Source organism: Silene latifolia, chromosome 2 (genome assembly GCF_048544455.1).
Source record: "Silene latifolia isolate original U9 population chromosome 2, ASM4854445v1, whole genome shotgun sequence".
NCBI classification, from domain to species: Eukaryota; Viridiplantae; Streptophyta; class Magnoliopsida; order Caryophyllales; family Caryophyllaceae; genus Silene; species Silene latifolia.
The window spans coordinates 188,460,709-188,472,981 of NC_133527.1; positions in this window are offsets into that span (position 1 = coordinate 188,460,709).

Genomic DNA, 12,273 nt, shown 5'->3' on the forward strand with positions numbered 1-12,273 from the left:
AAACTTTGCAAACTGATTCACGTACGCTCAAATCCACAACTTCCTCTCCCAACTTATTACGAGTATGTCCCATTAATTATTCTAGTACATGTGACCTATTTTAACGGTTCAGATTCTCTCAATTTACTTAAAATAAATAGACCTCTATTTACTATCAACGGTCCGGATTAAATATTATGATGATCCAATGCTTATAATCGTTTCATAAAAATAAAGTATTAATGGATGGTGAGGGAAGATATATTAAAATATGAGTGTATTAGAAAAGAAATGGAGAGGATCCAAATTCCTTCATTTTATGCTCAACTCAGAAATAAAAAAGGAATGTGATTCATGATTTGTTATTACACACCGAGTAATTAGTATCCTTGAAGAACAAACCGATGCCGACGGCGGCGACAACCCGACTCGATGACTCCATGCATAGGCTATCTCCCGTCTTGTATCAAAGTCAAGGCAAACTCATGATTGGTAGGGAGAAATGAGAGAATTGGGAGATTAGGTTTTAGAAATAGTAAAATTGATGTGTTCATTTTAGGATTTTTTGCCAAACACAACCTTTAAAAAAAAAAATTCTTCCAAACACCACCTTTAAAAAAAAAAGTTTGTAAAACACATCCTTTAATAAAAATTTTGTTGTCAAACATGACTTTTTGGCCGAAGGACTTAACATTTTGTAATGGGGTAACTTTCAGTCGATGTTTGAGATGGCAAACGATGTCGGTTTGAGGCATTTTTGGACTCGTTGGAAAGGTGGAAATACAAGCTTTCCAGGGGTTATCAATACGATGGTCAAAGGCGGCCTTATGTGGGGTCTATTGTTGTGTAAAGTAAGACTGGTCGGAGAGATTAACGAGTGGTCGGGGATTTTTAGTGGGTCTTTTAAAGAGGTTATGATGCTTTATTTGGTCTGAAAATTGGTATGTAGGTAGCGGGGAGTGTAAGGTAGGCCGTAGTTGTGTTGTTTTTTTGGTTGTTTGTTGTAAGTGCTGGTTTGAGGTGAGTGAATTGACCCACAAAAAAGAAATCCTACTTTGACATTCTTTTGATTGTTTTTTACCTTCAAATTAACTCCCCTGGAACCACCACTTGTAACCAACAACCACAAAAAACAACACAACTACGGCCTACCTTACACTCCCCGCTACCTACATACCAATTTTCAGACCAAACAAAGCATCATAACTTCTTTAAAAGACCCACTAAAAATCCCCGACCACTCGCTAATCTCTTCGATCAGCCTTACTTTACACAACAATAGACCCCATATAAGGCCACTTTTAACCATCGTGTTGATAATCCATGGAAAGCTTGTATTTCCACCTTTCCAACGAGTCCAAGAACATCTCAAACCGGCATCGTTTGCTATCCCAAACATCGATTGAAAGTTACCCCATTGCAAAATGCTAAGTCCTTCAGCCAAAAAGTCGTGTTTGACAACAAAAAAATTATTAAAGGTTGTGTTTTACAAACTTTTTTTTTAAAGGTGGTGTTTGGAAAAAAAAAATTTTAAAGGTTGTGTTTGACAAAAAACCCTTCATTTTATATATACTTTTACCCCATATTTTAGCTCTAATATATATGATTGTTTCACTAACCTTAGTGATTTTATGAGCTAATATTGTATTCTAGTTGTCTTTGGATGGTTTGTCACATTTTGTAGGAATTTGAGCTCTTAGGAGTTTATTTCTAACAAATTTGCAAAAACTAGTATACAAGGCTAAGTGTGGATGTAACACCCCACGTTAGTTGAAGAGGTCCAGTGATAGGCTTAAATGACTAGTGCTTAAAGGGATTGAATGTACTACTCATATCAATAAAATGCACTTTCTTTTATGGTCATCCATGCGAAAGAATTCCAAAGTTAAGCGTGCTTGGCTGAGAGTAATCTTGGGAGGCAGTTGTTATACGCTCTTGTAATACCCGTCCTTTTAGGGACCCTTTCACGAACGTTGACTGACCGTAGACGCCTGGTCGGACCTTCGGAAGCCTTATGAGTGGTGACCAGTGGCGGTATAGCCTGTTACTTGGGCGTTACTCGATCTAGCTGAGGCTACTCGATCGAGTAACTGGGGAGCTCGATCGAGTAGGGCTCACTCGATCGAGTAAGTTGCTTACTCGATCGAGTGGCGGGTTTTCAGCGGGGTATTATATATCATGTTTTGAGAAACCACAATTGTAGACCACCAATAGAATGGATTATTGTTATGAAATAACTCAAAAAGAAATAAAGTCATGTATTCACCTAGGCAATCCATGTCATTCCCTTATTTAATTATTCAGTTTGATAGAAAAATGAAAAAATGAAGGCTAGAAAATATTAATTTAAAATAATTCAATTTTAACGTAGTCAATATTTATTTGAATATTTATTCAGTTTCAAGTTAATGCGTTTAATATTTGAATTGCAGAAATTAGTACATTGAGATTCAGTTTTGTTAACATGGTGAACCACGTTAAAGTGAACAGTTCTTATATTATATAGTCGTTTAAATAAATTAGTATAAATCAAATTGGAGAACAAATTGGGCCATTTTGTTAGTGGACTAATGGTATTTAACAAAGAGATAGTGTAATACTACGGTTTTATGAGTCTCTGGGTACTCTATCGAGTAGGCCTTACTCTGTCGAGTAAGGGTGAGTTGCAGTTTAAAATAGTTTCTGACCTGTTGGGTACTTGATCGAGTAACGTTGATACTCGATTGAGTAAGGGGGCACTCGATCGAGTACCTCAGCTACTCGATCGAGTAGCCGGTTTATGGGGGATGATTTATCGGGTTTTGTTAATAATGCGATTAAGTATATAATAACTTCCGTCACTTTTCTTTAAACACTTTTACAACCTAATTACTTTCAAAAGAGAAATCAAACTACGTTCTTCGCATCAATCGCATTGTTGGCAAATCCCGGAGCTTGGAAGGTCGGATTTTAATTTTCTTTATACCGTTGTGATCCTTGCGTCGAGGGTAAGATCTACGTACCATTTTTATAGTATTTCATTATAGTTGGTTAAACCCTAATAATGGGATTTGGGGGTTTTTGTTGTATTTTGTGATTGGTAGTGATTATACGTTTGTATGTTAGGAGGAGGATTCGTAGAGGAAGCTTTTTGATATCAGCTGTGAAACCGTCTGATTGTGTTGTGCTTTCCAGGTAGGGTTTCCCTACTCAGTATTAGTCTCATAATGTGTTGTTGATGTGTTGTGGTTGTTGAATATTATCGTAATTGTATTGTGACGGTTGTTGACTGTGATTGTTTGTCTCTGGTTCTCGAGATGCGTTCTCGGCTGAGTGGAGTCACTTGCGGTAGTGGCTTCATGCCCTAGTTTCGCCCTTCGTGGAACCCGCCACGGAAGGGGATGTGCACATTAATGGGACAGGGTTATCGCTCGGTATGATGAGCGGGGCTTAGGTGGGAACGGTTGCGGTCCTCCGCGTGGTGGGGGTCTAGTGGACGATCGGGTGACGGAGATTGATGGGAGTGGTGTGATTGTGTGTGTGGTTGTATGAGCTACTGTTTTACCGTATTGTTGGTTTATAAATATTGTGTGATTAGTACTGACCCCGTTTAATGTTTTAAAAACTGTGGTGATCCATTCGGGGATGGTGAGCAGTTATTGAGCAGGTATGAGTCGAGTTACTGGGATAGCTGGGATGTGCCACCGTCTGATGATGGAAGTCCTCCGTTGTAGCTTAGTAGTTTAATAAACAGTTCAGTTAGCTGATTAGACAATTGGTTTGAGAACTTGTATTTGTATTTTGGTTTTGGTTTTGGATTGTAACCTTTCACTAAAGTTATACTTTTAAAGTACGTTTCGTTATTGTCTATTTGACTATCATTGCCTCGGGTAACCGAGATGGTAGCATCCTTATACCTGAGTGGTCATGATAAGGCACTTGGAGTATGGGGGTGTTACAGATAGTTAGTATGAGGGTAAGTGTAGCGGGAAAAAACATGGTTATGGTTTGTGTTTTATTATATTATATACATTCGATAATTCTAATCTAGTTTATTTAGTTTACATTTCTATTTTTTTTGAGAAAAACCCATCCGGGTTAATGCATTTCATGTAAATCTAAAACAGCAATATCAGCAATGTCTTGCGGCAGATCAATAGACCAAGCACGCCTGCCAATCGACCACGGATACACATGGGCTAGCTCGTGTGCCACCCTATTACACTTCCTACTTACGTAAACAAATTTAATAGAATCAAAGTAAGGAGCTAACACCCATATCGCATCATAAACATCAAAGAGCTCTGTTCGGCCATTTCTATTTTAGTTATCACATAGTTTTACCAATCTTATCTTTATTAATTCATAAGACAATACTCAATCCAGGGCGTGCCACGTCATTAATTCAACCTTTTTTTTGGAAATACATGTTATGGTGGGACCCGTTAGTGTGCAATGTATTTATTTCTTCAGAATTCCGGCTATACAAACATGCAACAAATTCCGTCTTAGAACAAATACTATGAAATAATTTTATACATTCCGAATAAATGAAATTAATGGCATATAAGCAAAATGAATTACAAATCGGAATAAATGAAAGTAATTAGAAATAAATGAATTACATAATTAAAAAAAATAATAATAATAAAATTACATAATTACGAGAAGGAATTACATTTAAGTACGGAATTGAATTACATATAATGTGAATAAATTACATGCATAATTTTTAAAAACTAGATAGTACGATATATTTTTTTAAAAAAAAATATCTTTTGTTATTTCCTCTTAAACCATTGCATGTGAACACGTATTTGTAACAAGTTTAAACATTAATTATGTAGATCGCTGATTTAGACCAGCTAGATAAGTACAATAGAAATGCAAAAAAAAAAATACATCAAAAAACATTAATAACGGCCCAAATACATACCCGTGTAATTTTGCACGGGTTTAAAACTAGTAGTATTTTAATTCCATCACATATAGTTAATTCTCATATTTCATAATTCATCTTTTAGGCCATGTTCTTTTGGACTGAAATTGTCTGAATCGAATCGAATCGAACTTAATGGAGCTTAATAATCGAATCAATCGAATAGAATAAGTGAATCAATTGAATGAATCGAATGAATAAGTGAATCAATTGAATCGAATCGAATCGAATCGAATCGATCCGAATCGAATCGAATCGAATCGAATCGAAATAATAATAATAATAATAATAATAATAATAATAATAATAATAATAATAATAAATGTTATAATAATATTATTCATTATTATTAATAATAATAAAATATCAATATATTATAATCATAATCTAATAAGTAATATAAAAAAATTGTAATATAAAAATAAATATAATAATAATATATTAGTAATATAAATAATATTATTAATAATATTATAATATATTAATAATAATAACTAAAAAACAAATATGATAAGTGTTCCGGGTGTAATTCCGAAGCAGGATTGTGACCACGTGAGCTTGTCGAATGATGTCGTTGCTCGTCTCTTCCTTTCACTCTTTCCTGTAAAGATTAAAAAGCTGAGGACTCGGCTTGGGGCCAAGCGTACTCACTCCGACGCTCAAGTAAGTAAACTTAAGAGATAAGTTGTATGTTAACTTGGCAAAGTATATTGTAGAGAGATAAGGGAGTTTATACCAGATTATTGGATTAGTATTGTGATGTTGTGATCCTTTTCTCAATGAGAGATGTGGAGTATTTATACACTTTCACCTTTTGTCACGTAGTGGCCAAGTGGTCGTAGCAAGTGGAAATACTGTCTTACCCTTGGCCGAGGGACCCATGACAGGCCGGCAGGCCTGGTTGACTCCATGCCGAGGGGACTGGATGTGAGTACACAGATATGTCTCTCGGTCGGCTAGTTGCCGAGCCGAGACCCAAGTGACAGGCCGACAGGCTTCGTCGGTTAGGTTGTTTTACCTTTGACTTGTTGTCCTTTTAGCTTTGACCTTGGTCAATATGTTGACTCGGTCAGCGGGTGCAGAATATGCCCCATCAATTTGCCCCCAGCGTAGTCTATGCCGTGGTATGGACTCCGATGCGTGTTGAGCGTATTCTGCGCATGTCGAACTTCTTCCTCGGCTTGGTCCTGTTCAGACCGTACCATATCCCCCCTCCACATTGTTGTGTAATGGACATCGAATGTGGAAAAGGAAATGGCGCTGGCCGAGACCAAGGTTGAGAGTGCCGTGTGCTTTTGATTGCCCCGTACGGTCCGCCAAGCTTGGTTGATCGGTGGCCGTTGGCAAGTAGATACCAAGGAGCGTGTCAAAGAAGATTGGTTACTGTTATGTCGATTGACATTCCGTGGCTGCATGCTTGACACGTGGCCTGGTGCTGATTGGTGGACGCTTCATGGGCTTTGCTCTGATTGGTCCACTGAATGGGCTTTGCTCTATAAATAGAGCAGTATGCCCTCATTTTGACTAGCAAACTTCATTTTCTCAAAAAAATTTCTTCTTTCTAGTTTTCAAAGAGTTTTCTCTCTCTATTCTTCGAAGCGTTACTCGGCGTAACACTTTCTTTCAAGGTAAACATAAATTCTTCCCCAACTTTTTTGTTAAGTATTCAAATACAATGTCTGCTACTGACGCTCCACCTAGTACCTCATGCCCGGGGGGGCGAACCGCCGCATCCTGATTAACAGGAGCCACTGGTTGTCACCCCGGTAGGGTTCGGGGGTCGCAAGTCGCCTTCTCCTGAAATTGATGAGAAATTTTTGGAGGATTTTGATGATGACGATGATGAAAAGACCCAATCTGATTCCGAGAGGCCGCATTACTTGTGGCACGGCGAAGCCTGCTCGATTAAACCCGATCGTGTTTGGACGAACAAGTTCGCTAGTGTCTCCGGGTCTGAACTTTTTGAAGACCATTACTCCTTCGGCAGGGGGTATAGAATTATTGTCCCCGAGGGTGATCAAACAGTCTGTTGCCCTCCCGAAGGTTGTATCGGCGTGTATATTAGACACCTGGAGTATGGGCTCCGGTTTCCTCTTAATGAACACGTCGCGGCCATAATTAAAGCCATGAATGTCGCTGTGGCACAACTGCATCCGTTGGCCATCAGGACGACTATTGGCTTCGCATGGTTCTGTCTTTTTAAGGGGGAGGCCCCAACAGTGAACCTTTTCCGCCGCCTTCACCATCTTCGGCAGACTACCCTAGGCGGCACGGGGTGGTACAGCGTTCAGACCTAGCCGGGTTATGTGACCGCCTCGAAGCTGACATCTTGCAAAGACTGGAAGGGGCGGTGGGTATACGTCGAGGTTCCGGAGGACTATCCACTGCCCCGGTCCTTCCAGCGCCGCGTCAATTTGCGGTGTGAGAGTCAGAGGGAGCATGAAAGATACGTCTCCCGTAATAAAATTAAGATGGACGCCAAGAAGGTCTATCTTAAAGATGACGAAGTGCGGGCAATGAGCATGTTCGAGGCGACGAAAGATGGCACGCCGGAGGGATGGATGCCTCCGACGCAGATCGTCCTTCAAGACGAGCCGCTTTGTCACGTCGGCCTCATACCGGCCCTCAGCCAGGGTGAGTAGGGTCGGTGTGAGGCCCCTCTTTGCTTTTATGCTTCGATGTTTTAGCCCCGGTTTACTTCTTTTGTTTAACTCTTGCTTTGTTTTTTGCAGATCGATTTGGCCGGGATCTGTCTGTCTCCATCCTAAACAAGTTGGGACTTGACCAGAACGGGAGAGTTGTTGAGCTGCACCCTAAAGCCGCGCCGCGTAATCGCAAGCAGGCCCCTCACGAACTCATGGAGCAGGCGTTGAAGGCAATGGATTTGGGGGCGACTCAGGCAGAGATTGGCGGTAACGTGCCGCGCCGAAAACCAAAAGCAATGTCTTCGGCGGCTACGACGTCAACTCCGACCCGATCTCCAATCCCCGTAGTCCAAAAGGAGAAGGTGGTCGTCAATGTTGATGAGGACGTCACCGTTCTGGAGGGTCCTCCTCCTTCAAATAAGAGGAAGGAAGCAACGCCTGCTGCTGCTGCTGTTACCGAGCCAGGGAAAGAGAAGGGGTCAGCCGGCCCTCAACCCAAGAAGGCCAGGACTGGTACGGATCTAACCCATGGCTCGGATTTAGCTGGTTCCTTATGCGTTCCTGATGACAGGCTTTCTGATATGTCGATGAATGTTGACATGGACGCCTTGTCTGGGTTTTTTGTAGACCAGCCGTCGCCAGCTGTTGTTCTCACCGAACGACAATTGGAGAAGCAGCCTGTGCAGACGGGCGACAAAAGTGTCTCCGCCGACGCCTCATCCAAGAAGGCTTCCTCCGTTCAGATCAGGGCGGACGGCATAAGGTTGGCCAAAAGGCTGGTGAAGTGGGCTGAAGCTGCCGGCACTCAAATTGTCGAGCAAGAAAAGCTCATGGCTCAAACTGCCCCTACGCTCGAACGGCTTAAGCTTGAGCTTGCCGCTTCTAGGAAGGAGGCCGAGAGGACGAAGAAGGACTTCCTGGCCACCATGAAGGACTTCCTCGCTGAGCGAAAGCTTAAGGAGGACGCTGAGAAGGTGGTCCTGGCCGAGAGAGCTAAGGTTGAGTCTGCGTTGGCTGACGCCGCTAAGCTGCGGGAGGAGAAAGACAAATTTGAGGGTGGTTATATGGCCATGGTTGAGCAAAGGGAAAGATGGAAGACCTTGCATTCGGCCGAGGCGAAGGAACATAAGAGCACCAAGGCTATCCTTGCTCAGAGGGAGAAGGACATTGAGACGCTGAAAACCGTCATCATCACCGAAATGTGTGCCCGGTACAGGGACCAAGCTGAAGATGCCACAAGGGATGCGATAAAGGAGCTCCTTCCTGAAGGCACTTTTCCGTGGCAGGATTTTGACAGGCTTCTGGATGAGAAGGCGGCTGCTGCGAAGGCCAAGGCCGCAGCCGAGGCGAAGGAGGCGAAGGCTGCTCAGGAAGCTGCGGCCAAGGCGGCCTATGATGCTAAGGTGAAGGAGGCTAGAGAGGAGGCTGAGAGGGCAAAGGCAAGTCAGGCTGCCAAGTCGTCCTCTGGGCCGCCCACCGACGATAATGTTGCTGCTGCTGCCGGTGGCCAACAAGCATAGGGAGACGGACGGTTGTCACCAGACTCACCTGGCATTTCGGACAGCTTCAGCTGTTCGGGGGCCAACTTTTGAGCCTTCCCTCCCTGCCATCCTTTTGGCGCTTCATGTCTTAATGTGGTCCTTTTTGTTGTTCCTTCTTTTTTTGTTAAACTTTGGTAGGTTGTGCTTAGGCTATCCCTATGGGGACGGCCGTCGACTTTGTTTGGCCTTACTTGTAAACATTTTTAATGATGTTTGTTTATTTGCCCTCGGCTTGGCCGAGGCTTTGATCTTATCCTTCATTCAGTTGTCTTCTTACGTTTTTAAACATATTGAGCTCTTTTTTTCGTTTTTACCTTCGGCTTGGCCGAGACAGTTAGATTGCTTATCTCAATTGTACTTAAACGTTTTCAACATGTTGGCATGTCGGTCGCTTCCTCCTCCACTCCCGGATTGGCCGAGGCGGCCAGATTTGCGCTTCCCAACTGCTGTTGTAAACATGTTAGCATATCGGTCATTTCCCCGTCGCTCCCGGCTTTGGCCGAGGTAATCGAGGTTACGGCTCGACTGCATTCGTATCTGTAGACATATTGATCGCTTCCTCTGCCACTCCCGGATTGGCCGAGGCGACTAGAATTGCGTTCTCAACTGTACTTATACGTTCCTAAGCATGTTGGTCGCTTTCGCGAGTATCAACTGCATTGGGCATGTTGGTCGCTTTCGCGAGTATCAACTGCATTTGGCGTGACTGCCCGGCTTTGGCCGTGGCGTCTACTTTGGTAGTGACTGCCCGACTTTGGCTGTGGCGTCTACTTTGGTATGACTACGGAGGGGACAAGCATTTCGATGGAAAACTTGGATCATTCTTCATAAGATATAATCACGCGTTGGGGTGCCCACAACAGCCTCGGACACCTCCGACGCTATACGAAATATTTCCTTAGGTTGTCTGTGTTCCAATGGCTCATTAAAGGCACACCCTCCATGTCTGTCAGCCGGTATGTCCCCGGCCTCATTTCTTCAATCACTTTGTAGGGTCCCTCCCAGTTGGCCGTCATCTTTCCATGGATGTTTCATTTGTTAGTTGCGGCCGACTTTCTCAGGACTAGATCTCCTACTCTCAAGTCCCTTTTGTGGACCCTACGGTTGTAGGCTCTTCTCATTCGGTTTTGATATACTGCCAAGTTGAGCCGTGCCGTATCTCGACTTTCTTCGACCAAGTCTAGGGAGGCTCTCATGCCTTCTTCATTTTCGACTGGGTTAAAGGTTTGCGTTCTGAATGTCGGCACGCATTTGCTTCAATTAGCGGGACGGCCTCGGACCCATAGACTAGGTGGAATGGATGTGCACTGTTGCTTCTTTTTCTCGTGGTTCGAAGGGACCACAAGACGCTGTAGTTCATCAGCCCATCTTCCCTTTAGATCTTCAACCTTCTTCTTCAACCCGTTCGGTATTGTTTTTTATTAGCGCCTCCACTTTGCCCGTTGCTCTGAGGGTGGCAGACGGAGGAGTATGCAAATTTGATACCGAGCTCTTCCAACCAATTCATCACCATGTCGCTCCAAAACTCTCGGCCGTGGTCAAATACAATGACTTGGGGTAGCCCAAAACGAGTTATGATGTTCTCCCAAATCACCTTTCTTACGGCCGCCGTGGTCTTGGCAGTTACCGCGACAGCCTCGACCCATTTGGTGAAGTAGTCAACGGCGACAATCAGGTACTTCCTTCCTCCGGAGGCCGTCGGAAATGGTCCTAATAGATCCATCCCCCACTGTGCAAATGGTAGGGGACTAAGTACTGGTTGCAGGTCTCGGGAAGGTGCATGTATTACCGGAGCATGCATCTGACAATTCTTGCACTTCTTGGTTTTTGCTCTGGAATCTTTCAGCATGGTAGGCCAGAAGTAGCCGGCTCGGAGAGCTTTGTGGGCTAGCGTTATCGCCCCCATGTGATGTCCGCAGATGCCTTCGTGAATCTCTGTCAGTATAAGCTCCGCGTCGGCTGGGCCGACACATTTCAAGAGTGGTCTTATTACGGATCTTCTGTACAATTCTCCTTCGAACACAGAGTACCTTGCGGCGATCCTTCTTATCTTCTGAGACAGACTGCGGTCCTCCGGCAACTCTTTTGTCAGCTTGTGTTTCATTATCGGAGTCATCCACGTCGTCTCGGTTTCGATGTCGCCCACCATGCCGACGGTCTCAGTAATGCTTTTAGCATTCTTGATATCCACCAGCACGGTTCGACTGACATTCTTGATGCTTGAACTGGTGAGTTTTGAGAGAGCGTCGGTTCGGTTGTTCTCAGACCTGGGGATGCACTGTATTTGGAAAGATTTCAATTTTGAGGTGTCAGCTTTTACCCTCTCCAAGTACCTTGCCATCCCGTCGTCTCGAGTCTCATACTCTCCTCGGATTTGATTAGTTACTAAGAGCGAGTCTGTCTTCAACACAATATGCTCCGCCCCGGCAGCTCTAGCTAACTCGACTCCAGTTATCACCTCCTCGTATTCGGATTCGTTATTTGAGGCCGAGAAGGTAAACTTCAAGGCGTATTCAAACTCGTTTCCGTTAGGGCTGATGATAAGGATGTCGGCTCCTGAGCTGTTCGCCGTGGAGGACCCGTCGGTATACACTTCCTATACGCCGGGATGTGATTCTTCTTGATACGTGCACTCGGCCAGGAAGTCTGCAAGCGCTTGCCCCTTTATCGAAGGCCTCGGCTTGTACTGAATGCCAAAGCCGGAGAGCTCCACTGCCCATTTGATAAGTTTGCCGGATTTTTCGAATTTTTCTAATGCTTTCTCCAATGGCTGGTCAGTTAAGAGCGTCACGGGATGTGCGTTGAAGTAGGGTTTCAGCTTCCTTGCGGCAACGACGACGGCGAGGGTTGCCTTTTCGATTAGTGGGTAATTTCTTTCGGCGTCCAGCAGTATATGGCTGATAAAGTAAATTGGGTATTGCTGCTTATTTTCTTCCCTGACGATTATGGCACTGACCGTGGCCGAGGTAACTGCTAAGTATAGATATAGCGTCTCCCCCAGCGTCGGCCTGGACAGGGTCGACAGTGTCAGAAGGTGGGCTTTCAGTTGCCTGAAAGCCGTGCTCTGTTGCTCCCCCCAGCTAAAGTCTTTGTTCCCTTTCAGCACTGTAAAGAACAGAGTGCTTTTGTCGGCCGACCGAGAGATGAAGCGGGCGAGAGCCGCCATCCTTCCGGTCAGCGTCATAACCTC